This window comes from Acartia tonsa, chromosome 2 (assembly GCF_053477335.1).
Source record: "Acartia tonsa isolate MP-2025a chromosome 2, ASM5347733v1, whole genome shotgun sequence".
In the NCBI taxonomy this organism is placed as follows: Eukaryota; Metazoa; Arthropoda; class Copepoda; order Calanoida; family Acartiidae; genus Acartia; species Acartia tonsa.
In genome coordinates, this window is record NC_137261.1 from 20,966,939 (window position 1) to 20,981,188 (window position 14,250).

The 14,250-nt window shown below is 32.2% G+C and overlaps 1 long non-coding RNA gene across 1 annotated transcript; it reads left to right on the plus strand.

The window, feature by feature from the left end:
- Positions 1-422: 422 nt before the first annotated feature.
- On the plus strand, positions 423-1,430 carry LOC145312741 (uncharacterized). Its single transcript, XR_013877098.1, has 2 exons — positions 423-461; positions 836-1,430. It is a non-coding gene; the product is annotated as an uncharacterized LOC145312741 (long non-coding RNA).
- Positions 1,431-14,250: the final 12,820 nt, after the last annotated feature.

The following is a 14,250-nucleotide window of genomic DNA, read 5'->3' on the forward strand; positions in this document are numbered from 1 at the left end:
TGACGAATCTTAATGAAATTTGGTGAAAACATAAAGAATTTCAACATATTTAATTCCTGAAAATTTCAGGTTTCTATCTTAAAAAGGGACAAAGAAAAAATCACGTTTACCCCACTCTAACTCTAACTCTGACAGACGGACGGACATTTCGAGTTATAGAGTAGCCTCGCTACTAAAAACATTGGTGGGACGTGAAATTCCTGACATTTATAGGTTTAAGAAACGTTTGAAGGGACCTTAAGGGTATTAAATTGGTAAAATGGGCGGAGTCACACGACCATAATCGAGGGGGGGGGGGGATTAATTGTCAATAATCTTCCCCTCCCCCATAAACATATGCAAGAAGGAACAAATAATTCGGGAAAGAATTATTCAACAAACTTTAATCTTTCCACGGGTATAAAAGAGAGACAATTTGATTTAATCAATCAGTTTGTTTTAAAGGTTCTAACTGTTAACAGGTACAATTTTCATTCTAATTCTAGTTTTATTTCATTGTGGATTATTAAGTACAATTGACTGTAGATACGAAAATTTATGTTTAGATAGTCTTCTGCAATCTTTTAAAGGAGATTTTCTTTGAATAACAAATACATATGTAACTACTTTTAGTTTATCTCTTAAGTATGTAAAGTAATTGAATATTTTACATATATTTTCATGTATTTCTATAATTTACTGTGTTGAATTGGCCAAATTGCTGCAAAGTTGTGTCAAAAGTCATCCACGTGACGTCATAAAAATTGTCTGTTGAATTTAACTTTTATATTATGTGTAGCTGCGCTACTTATGAACCTATTTAAGTGTTTGATAACAATATTATCTTTTTTTACAGAGATGAATTACACATTGTTGTTGGCAGTTTTTGGGAGTGTTCTTCTAGTCCAAGCCTTTGCCGAGGCTGAACCAGATGCGGCACCTCCGCGTTGTCTTCGCAACCCCTGCGGTCAAAGATGTCCTCTAGCACCTAGCCCACGTTGTATTAACAAGAGAAAAGGTAAACGTTCAGCTGATATTGAAGCTGACTACTCCAAATGTTTACCCCCCATGTATAACCCATGTGCTCCTGGATGCCCTCCTAGCCCTAGATGCAAAAGATCAGCTGATATTGGAGCTGACTACTCCAAATGTTTACCCCCCATGTATAACCCATGTGCTCCTGGATGCCCTCCTAGCCCTAGATGCAAAAGATCAGCTGATATTGAAGCTGACTACTCCAAATGTTTACCACCCATGTATAACCCATGTGCTCCTGGATGCCCTCCTAGCCCTAGATGCAAAAGATCAGCTGCCTACCCCCCGCAGTGTCTGTATAACCCATGCCAGCCTGGATGCCCTCCTAGCCCTAGATGCAAAACAAATCAATAAATATAGGAACCAAATTATATTTATCTAATTTATATTTAAAATAAAATTATATTTGAATAACATTTATTAAATGTTAAATCTTGATTTTCTTTTATCAAAATCATCTGTTTAAGTATTCTTATCCGAATTGGATTGTAAATTAGAATGGTACCCAAAATAATAACAATCTCTTATTCTTTGCTTAAAAACGTTTATTAAACTTTTATTGATTGGCACAATATCAGTGTCCAAACACTTCCACCAAAAATCTTAATCCACAGAATGGAAATATATCAATATATCTTACCTACGCCTACATACATAGATAGAAGATTTTAAAAAAGCAAGGGTGACAACATCCATAAGTAGCGAAGCCCAAAAATTATGGATAGACATCTGGAAAAAATTATCAATATAGTATGTCATAAAAAAACTTAAATAAAATTAAATAACGAAACCTTTTAAAAAAGTATAAAGGTCTTTTGAAGCATGAGTCGAGAAAATCATGAAAACGTTGAAAAACTAGAAATCTAGCACCACAACCAATAAGCATATATTAATTAAACTTGATAGAAATAGGTAGAGTGTAAATCTATTCAAAATGGATGTCATGTTGTCATCCTTGTATTAAGATAACGCGTGCTATTAAAGAACCTACAGTGGTGTTCAATATAAACTTTACTATGCTATATTATTAGATGTATTTCTTATTGTGTTTTAGCTGTATTAATCTAAGCTATGCCTAATATGGATGTTGTCATCCTTGTGTGTATGTCTGGTAGTAAAGAATTTACAATAGTTTATATTCAACATAAACTTTGAAATAATATATAGGATAGGCTAGCCAGTAAGGGCATACACACAATTTTTAGCTGCATAACTACTTTTTAAGTCTTTCTTCCTTAACACCGTTTACATAATGCCTAACAATAAAATAAATAATGTCTTCATATGCATATGAGGTAACCCCCCCATGCATTTTTTTCTCTCTGGGGTTAAAATCCAAGGGGGTGGGGGTACAAACCAAACTCCTCCCCCCCACCAACACACCACTATTGAAAGGAAGCCAGCCAGACGTAAAGTATTCAAGTTATTTACAGCAAAATTAAATTTAAACTTTTATTATTTACAGGGATAAACGAAAAAGTAGCATAACACTAATTATTTAGATTGATGCTTGAAAACCTATAATGTCTGCAATCGATTAAATTCGTTGAGGTCATTAGAATGTGCCCTTTATATTGACATCTTTAATTATCTATCGACCATGTATCAGGAAGGGAGGGGATATTTGGCTGTTAATTACACTGGTAACTAAAGTTCTAGAGTCACCTTATTGTATTCGTTGACTCAAAAACTTTTTCTGATTGGCTAAATCATAACTAGTAGTGTTCAAACTGTTAAACCAATGAGCGTAATATACAAAAGGGATAATCTTGTCTATCCTCATTGGAGATTTATATTAATTCATCGTATATAGTCTTATCCCTAATTATCCCTGGCCGTCTATTCTATTGTTCAAAAGAACAGATAAATATTTAAAATCCGCTAATAAAAAAGGAAATTTCATTCATTTCCAAGTATCATTCTTTGGCGGAGAGACAAACGGACGTAGTTTTTTTTCCACTTTCCTCTCTTTTTCTCTCGTCCTATATCACATTGTTTATTTTGAAATATTTGAAAAATAAATACCTTGAACTGCACTGAAGACGCGTGCATATAAACAATTTTAACAATGAAAATAACATCCAAAACATAATTTCGTTGTGATTATGTTAAGCTTTCCTAAAATGGTAAACTAAATCGGTTCAGTAGTTCTTGAAATCTTAAGCTACCAACAAAAAATCTTTCCAATTTATATCAAATGAAAAATTATTCCTAATGGATAGCTCTCATCGTTAATTTGAGAATGTTAGAATTGTTCAATCGGTTGCAAACTTTACCTGGTGATTTCTTTAACAGATAGGTACGATTTAAAAAAATAATGTTATAATATGTCTACTGTCACTAACATTAAAGACTTTAATAGATTGCTAAAAACCTTCTCATTCACGGGAATTATAGCACAATACATGCCTGTAAATATATTGATTGATTGTGTGATTTTATGTAGAAAAATGCTCTAGGAATTCTACTCCTGGCTCCATGCTGTCTAAATCTCTACGGAGAACTTATTGTGCCCGAGGCTAGCTAATTATTTTGTTTCAACAGTTAGGGTAATAAAGGAGCTTCTAAGCCTTCAATCCATTTTTAAATTTAGTTTTATATACATTATTTATGGTCGTATTCTCCTCCAAGACAGTTTTGAACATTCCCTGGATCTATGGGAAGCTTTACTGTACAGAAGAAGCATATTTTTTGATTGTGTAGCAAGACCCCTTGCTACACAAGTTTGACATGGCCATTTCTAGAAAAGCTAAAATTAAAAATATGTCTTTGTAAAACAAAGAGAAAGAGTTTTACAAAGTTGGTATCAAACACCTTTGATAAGAATTTTCTAAAGTTAACTAATTTTGGCATGTAGATTGTAGAATTATTTCTTTTGTTATCAATTATGTGACTAAATATAAACAAAAATCTTTGTATGCAAGAAATTCATTAAATTATTGTGTTTGATTGACCATCTAAGGTAATCTTTCAAAATCCTAACTGTACAATGTTACCATGGTCAAAATACATAATACATGAAATACAAATGTAAATCATTAAAACAAAGAGATTTTAAATATGGGACTAATTAAACCAAGTCTGAGATTTAAACTGACCGCATGCCAATTCACAGATGTTCGGATCTTACTATTTCAACCTTGGATTTTAAGGGATAAGACAATGGACGATAAAATGAAATAACTCGTCAATAGTGATAAACAAAATTACCCCTCTGCAGATCAATATTATTGCTTGAAAAGGTTAACAATACTAGTTCTAAACCAACCAATCAAAATCTTTTAAAAATATGAACTGACTTCCTAATTCATATTCCTAGGTCATATTGTTTATTACCAGAAAGTTGAAATGTTTTCCTCTTTTTTAATAACATCACATTATGGGCATAATTGTCCTTGTACCTAGTTCAATTACCTCATATGGGCGAGGCTGCTGTCCATGACACCCTAACATCAGGTCCAACAACCAAGGATAACAAATAGGAGCCAAATCTCTCCTTTTCCGTCCAAACACGTATTAACATATTAGGTTAAATTACACCCCAAAGACATCAAACTCTTTGATGAAAGGACCTTTTCCTGGAAGTTCTAACTGTGCAAGGTAATTAGTTATTTTGGCCAAGGCATTCCCCTTCTATAACTATTATCCCCCGCACCTGACATAACATCAACAATGAGCGTTGCGGTACGTGTTGATTATGTGAACGGATCTTCATCCCTCCCTCGGCTAAACTCGTCCGTATGAGGAAAACCAGAGTGGAAACAAAAGATGAAAGAACAAGGAATTAATAGAAAAAACACTCCACTCTTTTCTTTCTCTAGGATTAGACACGAGACTGCTTATCGTTGTGGAGGTGATGAGTTCGAATCTAGGCCCAAACAGCTTAATAACTATAGAGGTTAAACTTTCTAACAACTGCTATTATGTCAGATGCGTTACAATAGATAGAATGTTAGTGACCTAATATAAGTGTCTGGCCCTAAGTTGTTATGTATCAATTCCATAGGTAAGTAACTTCAATTGTACCTCTTGTTGCTTTCTTAGACGCATATAAGAATCAGGGGTCGAAGTAAAAGGTCTCTTAATCAATTAGTTACTTAATCCCAAAGGCATAATAAAGACATTAGTTTTATATTTATGTATATTTTTTTTTAAAAAATGTATTAAATAAAATTTGTATTTGTATTAGTAAAAACAGATTTGAAAGTTTTTAAAGAAAATAAATTACAAAACCTAAGAATAATCGGTCAAGAAAATCATTTTCCAGCTGGGTTAGAACCGGTTCTCAGCCTTAATGAAAAATAATATACAGTTTTGTTTGCCTGGGCCTTAGGCTTCTCGGATCTAACAAAACTTGACTTTTAATCCTATAATTTTCATTCTAATATCCGCGGAAAGCTTTCTATTGTCTTTAATACGATGTAATAAATAACTTTTCAACAAAAGTCCCAAATCTGCAGGGCAGTTACAGATGTAACGGATCGGACGTTGATGTTATGTTTTTAAAAAGCAATTGTAGTCCGCCTCGAGCGGTGGCGACGGAGCTACTGGTTGACTTGGTAACGTTGCGGCTGAGGGAATATGAAAACGATGCGATTCGATCCCTTTGTTTAACGTCTCCGATACGCAAATAACACAAACTAATCACGTATGCCCACAGGGGTCTTATAATGTTTCTAGATAGTTAATAGCAGCTAGTAATAGCTGCGCAAAAATTAGGAATTAGATCCTCCAATAAAGACTGATTCTGCGGAACTGATATATTTGGATAGAACAATCATAGTTTACACAAATTAATGAATATAATACAGCATGACCCTCGAAAAAGTATTTTTAAGCATCTGCAGGCCATATTTCTCAATGAATTATCAAAAAATGTTTATGTCCTTGTTCTCTGTAGATTTCCACATAAGTAGATATAAAAATATTTTTTTTACATCAATTAACAGCTGAGATTTTTAGAGCCAAAGTTTTGAAAAAGTGGCTGAGGAAAAAGTAACTTTTCAAAAAAAATGTTTTTTTAAAGTGAAATGACGTGTTTTCCTCATAATTTCAATACTTTTTATAAAACTTATATAAAGATGTTTCCAAGAAATTTATTTCATGCAGAAAGCACTTTTTTCACTTGCTCTAAAAGGCATTTTTAGATTAGTGTAAATTGCAAAAACACCCTTACAGAAAGAAATCCTATAAAAAATAGTAGCAAATTGAAAGTTTACATAAACAGAAATCAAACACTTTTTATTTTATCAAAATAAGTTAAAAAACAAAAAAGTTACAGCTACAAACTTTTATTAAACATTTAACAATTTAAAAAGTTTAATGTGTAATATGTAAAAGTGGGCGTTAACTTATTAGGTCAAGGTTACGCTAAGACTTTACGGTCATACTTGCGGTTAAAGGATAGGTTGGGGAAGGGGAGATATGCAACCAGATTCCGGTCAGCTCGTAAATGTACATACATTTAGTTCAGATATAACCATCAAACTTTCAACAGCATCATGATTCGTCCTCAATTTACACCAGAACAACGAAACTTGTTAGTTATGGAATATAACAAAGTTAAAGGCAAAAGAAATATTTGGCCTACAATATTGCAAATTTATATAACAGCATTTCCTGACTCGCGGCCACCATCAATTTCTTCAGTAAGAAAAATGTTGCAGAAACAAAATACAGTTTTTACTTTACACAACTGTAATAGTAAATCCTCACCTGGACCAACCAACAGTGGACCACGGTTTACTCATGTGACTGAAAGAAACTCAAGACGTGTAAAAAGAGTTCTTGACCTAGATGCCAGAAAAAAGCTTATAAACATAGGCCGCGAACACTCACCAATCAACTCTTCAAGAAGAAATAGATTAGGCCTTGCAAGATCAACCTTTTTGCGTATTTGTAATAAATTAAAATACCACCCGTACAAAGCCAAGAGACGTCAAGCCCTTAGAGAAGGAGACTATTTACGTCGGGTTAACTTTTGCCATTACATGGCTAGAAAGAATAATCAACAGCTTAAAAACTTTCTCTTCAGTGATGAAGCAAATTTTGACTTAAATGGTCATGTTAATAGCCAAACAGTCAGAATGTACGCACCTGCGAGAGGCGGCCATCCAGAAAACCTTGTGCATGAAAGATCTGTGTCCAAAAAGCTTATGGTTTATTGTGGTATAAAAACAACAGGTACATTCGGTCTTACATTCTTTCAAAATGAGACCATGGATAGCAAGAAGTACAAACGACTTTTATCACACAGAGTCTTGCCAGAGCTCAGACGTGGGAATAATGGATCCCTAAACAATCTTACATGGACACAGGATGGAGCCCCATGCCATGCTGAAAGACGAAACATAGCCTACCTTAATAACCAATTCAATGGTCGTCTTGTTAGTAGAGGAGCTCAGAGAGAATGGCCTCCAAGATCTCCAGATTTAAACCCATGCGATTTTTTTCTCTGGGGTTATTTAAAATCAAAAGTTTACTATCCAAAACCCAATAACTTGCAAGAATTACAAAATGCAATTGAACGTGAAGTTGCGAGATTAGATCCTGCCATGTGCAAGAGAGCTGTGCTGGATATTCGTTCTCGAGCAAGGAAATGTTTACTAAAGGATGGAAAATGTTTTGAATGAAAACTAGTCTATTTATTATTTGTGACTATGTACATATATGAATATTTTATAACATGACTAATATTCTAACTTTTTAAAATACATTAATAATCATTATAAAATTTGTTTATTGGATAGAAGATTAGTGGTTGAAATTGTGGGCGGGGCCATTCAAGGTCAAGTTATAAAGAAGGGGTGATTATGAATTATATTGTATGGGTATAAGGAAAAAAATGCATTTAATGAAATTTTGAAAAGTAAGTTTTTATATGTAAAACTAACATTTTTTAATGCAATAAAAAAGGTATCAATTGTAAACTTGCTCTTCTTTCTTATTTGTTTTTTAACTGGTTGATAAAAAGTAATATACTAATAAAAAACTAAGAAATATTTAGTAATATCCAGTTTCTCAAGGACTTTTTCCAAACTTTGGCTTTAAAAATCTCGGCTGTTAATTGATGTAAAAAAAATATTTTGATATCCTTTGATGTAGAAAACTATAGAGAACAAGTACATATGAATCTTTTAATATTTTATTGAGAAATATAGGCTGCAGAAGCTTAAAATTACTTTTTCGAGGGTCATACTGTACATATAGGAAAATTACAGAGTATGGTGGGCGTTTTACTGATCATGCAGGGATGGCTAAGGATACACGTAGGTCTGCACATTACATGCAAGCAGGCCGGAGTGTATGGTGAGTTTCCAGAATAGTCACGTTTAGTTGTGCCGTGGAAATCTCCGTGATGCATTAAGGATGCTGTCCCTGGATATCTGGGTTGCTTTCCACTAAAAGAGTACAATGTTATATCTCTCTTAAAATCTACACGCGCAGGCTTAAAAAGGTCAAAGATACATATTTATGCTCAACAGAAATATGTATTTTGACTTCTTGGAAATTTTCCAGAAAACACATGATAAAATCATTCAATGTTACAAAATATTAAAAGTACTAAGTTTTATAATCAATTACGAGATCCGTCATTTGTGGACTTAAAAATTCAAATAAAGGAAAAATCAATAGAGAAAATTAAACGCTTTAAAATGTTACTAATTTCATAAAAATCTGTCCATCCGTTTAGAATATCGTAATGTCATTCTGCTTTATTTTCCAAGTGTCTCAAGTAAGCCTCACTACAACAGAGTTGCTACACTACTAAAATGTAAAAATTTTAGAATTTAACTTAAATATTACAAAAAATATTTATTCAAAAATTTGTTTGACAAATTGAAATAAATGTTGAAATTAAAACTGAAATAAAATGTGATTGCTTGCATTTATAATCCAACAATCCATTCCACACATCTGAATTATTTCAATTTGTCAGGAACAAAGGAATAAACCATACCTCTCATTCGAACCTTAGAGTAAAACACTAGAGGGAGAAAGGGTTTAATAACTGTATCTCCAGTTACACTGTCCTTGTGCCGACTTTTAATTGGGTCATTGAAAATCAACCAATAGTATGGTGTGTATTAAGTTATTAACACAGCCAAGTAGCAGAAAAAAAATTGGTAGCAGACGAATAAGGTCATTGAAAAAAGAAGTGAGGTAGTTGTCTGTATATACATCTATACTATAGATCTGTTTTTATAATAAGCGGAGCATATAAATAACCATTGATATTCAGTGTCGTTAAAACAAATATTTTCGTAGAAATACGTGAAATATGTTAGAAAATTTTCTCGTATTTATTCGAATCTGGTGGATAGGAACCGGTTCTCATCCATAGGAAAAAACTATGTCTAGCACCGAATTATATCCAGCTTTCTACGATTATAAAAATGTACAATCATAAGATTAAAACCAGTTTTTCTGCCGTTGCCTTCGGCAACTTGGGGCTAAAAAAAACTAGTTTTAATCTTATAATTGTACATTCTGTATCCGCGGAAAGCCGTTTATAATACGATGCGAGAAATAACTATTCCTCTCCGACACATCTTAAATTGCCACTTTAAATGAAATTATGTTGTTATGACTAATTGTTCTATTTAATTCTAAATGGGATATTAAGGAGGAAATTATATTTGCCCCCCAAAGAATTTAATGTAATTAGGTAAGTATGTTTTTAACGGTAATGTATTTTTTAAAGCTTAAAAAAGTAATGTGAAAATCATATGATTTTTATTATCAAAAACGCTAAATTGATTATCAATCATATTTTTTTTGCAATAAAAATTTTTCCTATGATGATAGCTAATATAATAATTTATATGATAAATGATTTTTTAAAAATTACCTAATTATTTAATTTATTTGAGTAAGTGTTGTTTTAATGCAGAAATGTGAACACACAGAAAAAGATAAAGGGTTGGAAAAATATAAAATCTGAGTATATTATTATATAACAATTTTGAAAGAACCAATTTTGTTGATTAAAGAAAATCATTTTCTCTTCTTCTTTTTCCTCTTTATAGTATATAAAATAATAGCAACAGCTGTCCTTCTGTATCTTTGCCTATCTTATCCTTATTTATACCTTTGTCCTATAAACTTAAGGAAATTAAAGTAAAAAATAAAAAAATAATTTGATTTTTGCTTCGAAACTGATTAATACCGGCTTGATTAGAAAAAGTTTTCAGTCATATTGAGAAATCGCGTATAGAAACGTATTACAGACAATTTTCCACGAAAATTTCTTGCTAACAAAACTTGTTTTATTTTTAATATCTGTGAAAAGTTGTCTATAATACGATTTTAATAAATAACTATTCACCTCATTAAACATTTTAGTGATTTAAAATTGTCTTACAAAATTCGAACTACTTCTTTTTATATTCTCCTTTGAGTTTTAATGAGAATGATACAGATTATAAGCAACATATTTAAAAAGTCTCATATGTATTTTATGAAGTTCATATTCGCCAAAAAAAAGGACATCTTATAATTATGAAATCTTAATAAAAAGTGCACGATACATATAAATATTGTCTAATAAAAAGAAAATAAGAAATAATGGATTATCTTTTTGTAAGCTGAGTTTACAACTCATATTATTAGTATTTTACTAGCGTATATATTACTTTACATTTCCTCAAACACTTTTGAAAAGCGAAGCTTTTCTATAATTAGGGTCCGTCCGTCCGTAACGGTTAGCTCTTTTCGTTATTTTAAACAGGTTAGAATTGTCCTATCGATTTCAAACTTTGCATGATGATTCCTACAACAGTTAGGTACGACAATGTTATAAGCAAAGCATCTCTATATTTAAGTTCTAAAATGTATGTATTAGAGCAGTTATGAAACAAATTTACTTACAATTTTGTTTAGGCTTATACATTAATATTCTGTGTAATCATTTCTGACACTCTACAAGTGTTAATGTTCGTTTAATCTTTAATTTTAGAGCTTCGCTTTTATGGAAGTTGATATAATTGTTTTATGGAAGAAAGTTTATTAGAAGTAATTTAATCATATTTTATTGGTATATCTACTCCACAACTTGGGCAATTTTACGCCAGTCTGTTTGTTGGCCTTATAGTTTATGTGTGTATATGAAAGTTACATGTACAGGTTTAACCCTTAACGGTCGGGGGTGGGGGGCGTTGAAAGCCCCCCCCCCGCTCCGGTTTTTTCTATCTCATTTTCTGTTTGTGAAAGATAAAGAGTAAGATATATAAGTTTTCCGGAATTTTAATGTTAGGGGGAGATTTGAAATCTGCATCAAATTTTAAGGATTTTTTTCATAAAATTCGTTTTTTGTATAATTCTTTATCTAAAAGCGGAAATGCATTTTAAGTTAATTAATTTTGACCAATAGGATAGGTGGATTTTAAACTACCTGCGCTCTAATTGGTTGAATGATGTACGCCATCCAATCAGAGCGCAGATTTTTAAATCCACCAATCACAGATGCCAAAATTAATTAACTTAAATTGCATTTCCGCTTTTAGATAAAGAATTATAGAAAAAAACGAATTTTATAAAAAATCCTCAAAATTTGATGCAGATTTCAAATCTCCCCCTAACTTTAAAATTCCGGAAAACTTATATATCTTAATAAAGAGCCCAAACTGCGTGACTTTTTAAGTATGGGTATTACACATAACTGAGAGTTGGAATTTTTTGAACATCTCCATCCTGGCGGGCACAGGATGCCAGCAAACATGGCAGGGTCATCCAGGTAAAGAGCAAAAATATTATTTTGACTAAAACAAAGCATTTTATCATACTAAAATACTAAAATATCCTCTAGTAGTACATCCTTATATAAAATACAGGTGTTCAAGTCAATTTCAGGTTCCAGGTATGATCCTGCAGGTCCTGATCCTCCAGGTCTCTAGAAATCTTTAAAAGGCTACTGTGGCCGCAATTTTTGACTTAGAGACTTCAAATTGTAAACTTAAGCTTTTTTACATGTCTAAATAACGTATTAAAATTTTATAAAGATCTGCCGCCGTTTTCCCGCCGAGGCCGACTGCGGCGGCTAGCAGCTGCCAAATACAGCTGCGGCCGCTGAAATTTATATTTTAATATTTCTAATGTAAAATTTACATAAAGATAAACATTTTCTGGGAAAAAATTGTTCTTCTAGCTTCAAAAATAAGAAAATTACAGCCGTTTGAAATTTTTAAGTAAAAAAAGACCTAAAAACAAAGGTTGTTAAATAAAAGGGTGAAGGAAGCGAAAATTGACTTAGACTTATAAAGGGTCGGAAATTCATTATCAAACAGGGGACTTGCACAAAAAAAATTTAGCCCTCTAGCTCTAATAGGAACTGAGATAATAGGGAGGGGGGCCTTGAACGCCCCCCCTTCCCCCCGACCGATTAATGTGCGGCAAGGGGCCTGACTGTAAAGGGTTAAGTAGGCTTATGTATTTTTAAAGGTGTTTAATCAACTGATGTAACAATTATAAATGCTTCAGTAAATGCTAAGTAAAAAGTAAATACAGTAAATGAGGTAACCTAATTAAGGTAATACCTTACTTAGGTCAGGTATGATTGAGTATTTGGTGGAAGCCAGTCAGACAGCCAAGCATACACATGATAGTGATACTAAGAAGTTGTAAATCTGCGAAAATACAGAAATCTTTAGCTCTCATGGTATATTATGGTATAACAAACTTAAATTCCAAAGGTTTTAAAGCAAAAGTAAAAGATTAAAATGGGAGATTGTAACTTTTGATTAAGGGGGGGGGGGGGTTAATGCAACCATCTCGTAATCAATGTATAAATGGCACTTAGAATTCGAATTTCGATCTGAAATTTTGCATGAGTAATCCATGGTAGGTCTATTTTCCCTAAATCAAAAGATGAGCCATTTTTTTTTTGGCTATTTTCAATGCAAATCCATCACGAAACCTATCTCCACATAGTACTCTTTGCTGCTCCAAAACGTTTTCAAACGATTCTAGCCGGTAGTTGCTGGTACTAGAAATCTAAAAAAAATTTTTGATGATATAAAGCAAAAATATGTTTTAAAAAGTTGATTTCTACGTAATTTATGACAGATTTGCCCTAAAAATAACCAAAAAACGGCTAAACGGCTGAGATGATTACGAGATGGTTGCATAACCCCCCCCCCCCTCATTTTCTAAAGTAAACTAGAGAGATAAAAACCATTGTAAATGTAAAACGTACATCAAAATTTAGAGGGATGTACATTGTACATTAGACTATAAAAGTTTTAAAGATTTTTAATCAATATAATAGATTTGAAATCTGCATAAAATTTTAAGGATTTTTTATAAAATTAGTTTTTTATATAATTCTTTATTTAAAGGCGCAAATACAAATTAAGTTAAATAATTTTGAGATCTGTGATTGGTGGATTGAAATCTATCTGCGCTCTGATTGGAGAAGCTTAAGTGACGTACATCATTCAACCAATTAGAGCGTAGGTAGTTTCCAATCCAGCTCTCCTATTGGTCAAAATTTATTAACTTAAATCGTATTTGCGCCTTTAAATAAAGAATTATATAAAAAACGAATTTTATAAAAAATCCTTAAAATTTTATGCAGATTTCAAATCTATTATATTGATTTAAAATCTTTAAAACTTTTATAGTCTATTGTACATACCGACAGAATCTGGATATAAATAAGTTCCCCTACTAAAAAATTATTGTACACTTAAGTCGTGTTTTTGGCAGATGTTGTCAATGAACCAAGGTATTTTCCTGACATGATTTTCGTATTCCCTGCAACATGTAGGTAGACAACAGGTCAATTAGTGTGATTTATACACACTTAGTTACAACCAGGTTTTACATGAAATCAAGAGATAACGTATTCAACTTTTCATAAAAAAATTTATCAACTTTTTAGTAGCTAAATCTATTTTGCTACTTTACAGAAAATATTCTATTTTATCATTGATTTTTTGAATTTTAACTTTTTTCTTGTAGAATTTATAAGCATTTCTTTCGCTTAAATATGTTAAACTACTTGCCTCGCCTCTAAATTCTAGAGGAGGGCAAATGGGGTCAGGAAAATAGCTTTAAACAACCAAAAGACATTAATAAAGCTTCCCTGAAAATTACCATTAATTCGGATTACCAGTTTCCGAGATATTTAGCCTCATACAAAAAAATTACTACTTTAATGAAAAATACTTTAATTCATGCGATAATAACATTAAAACGTGTAGTTGATGAAGTTTTAAATATGCAAGGCATAATACC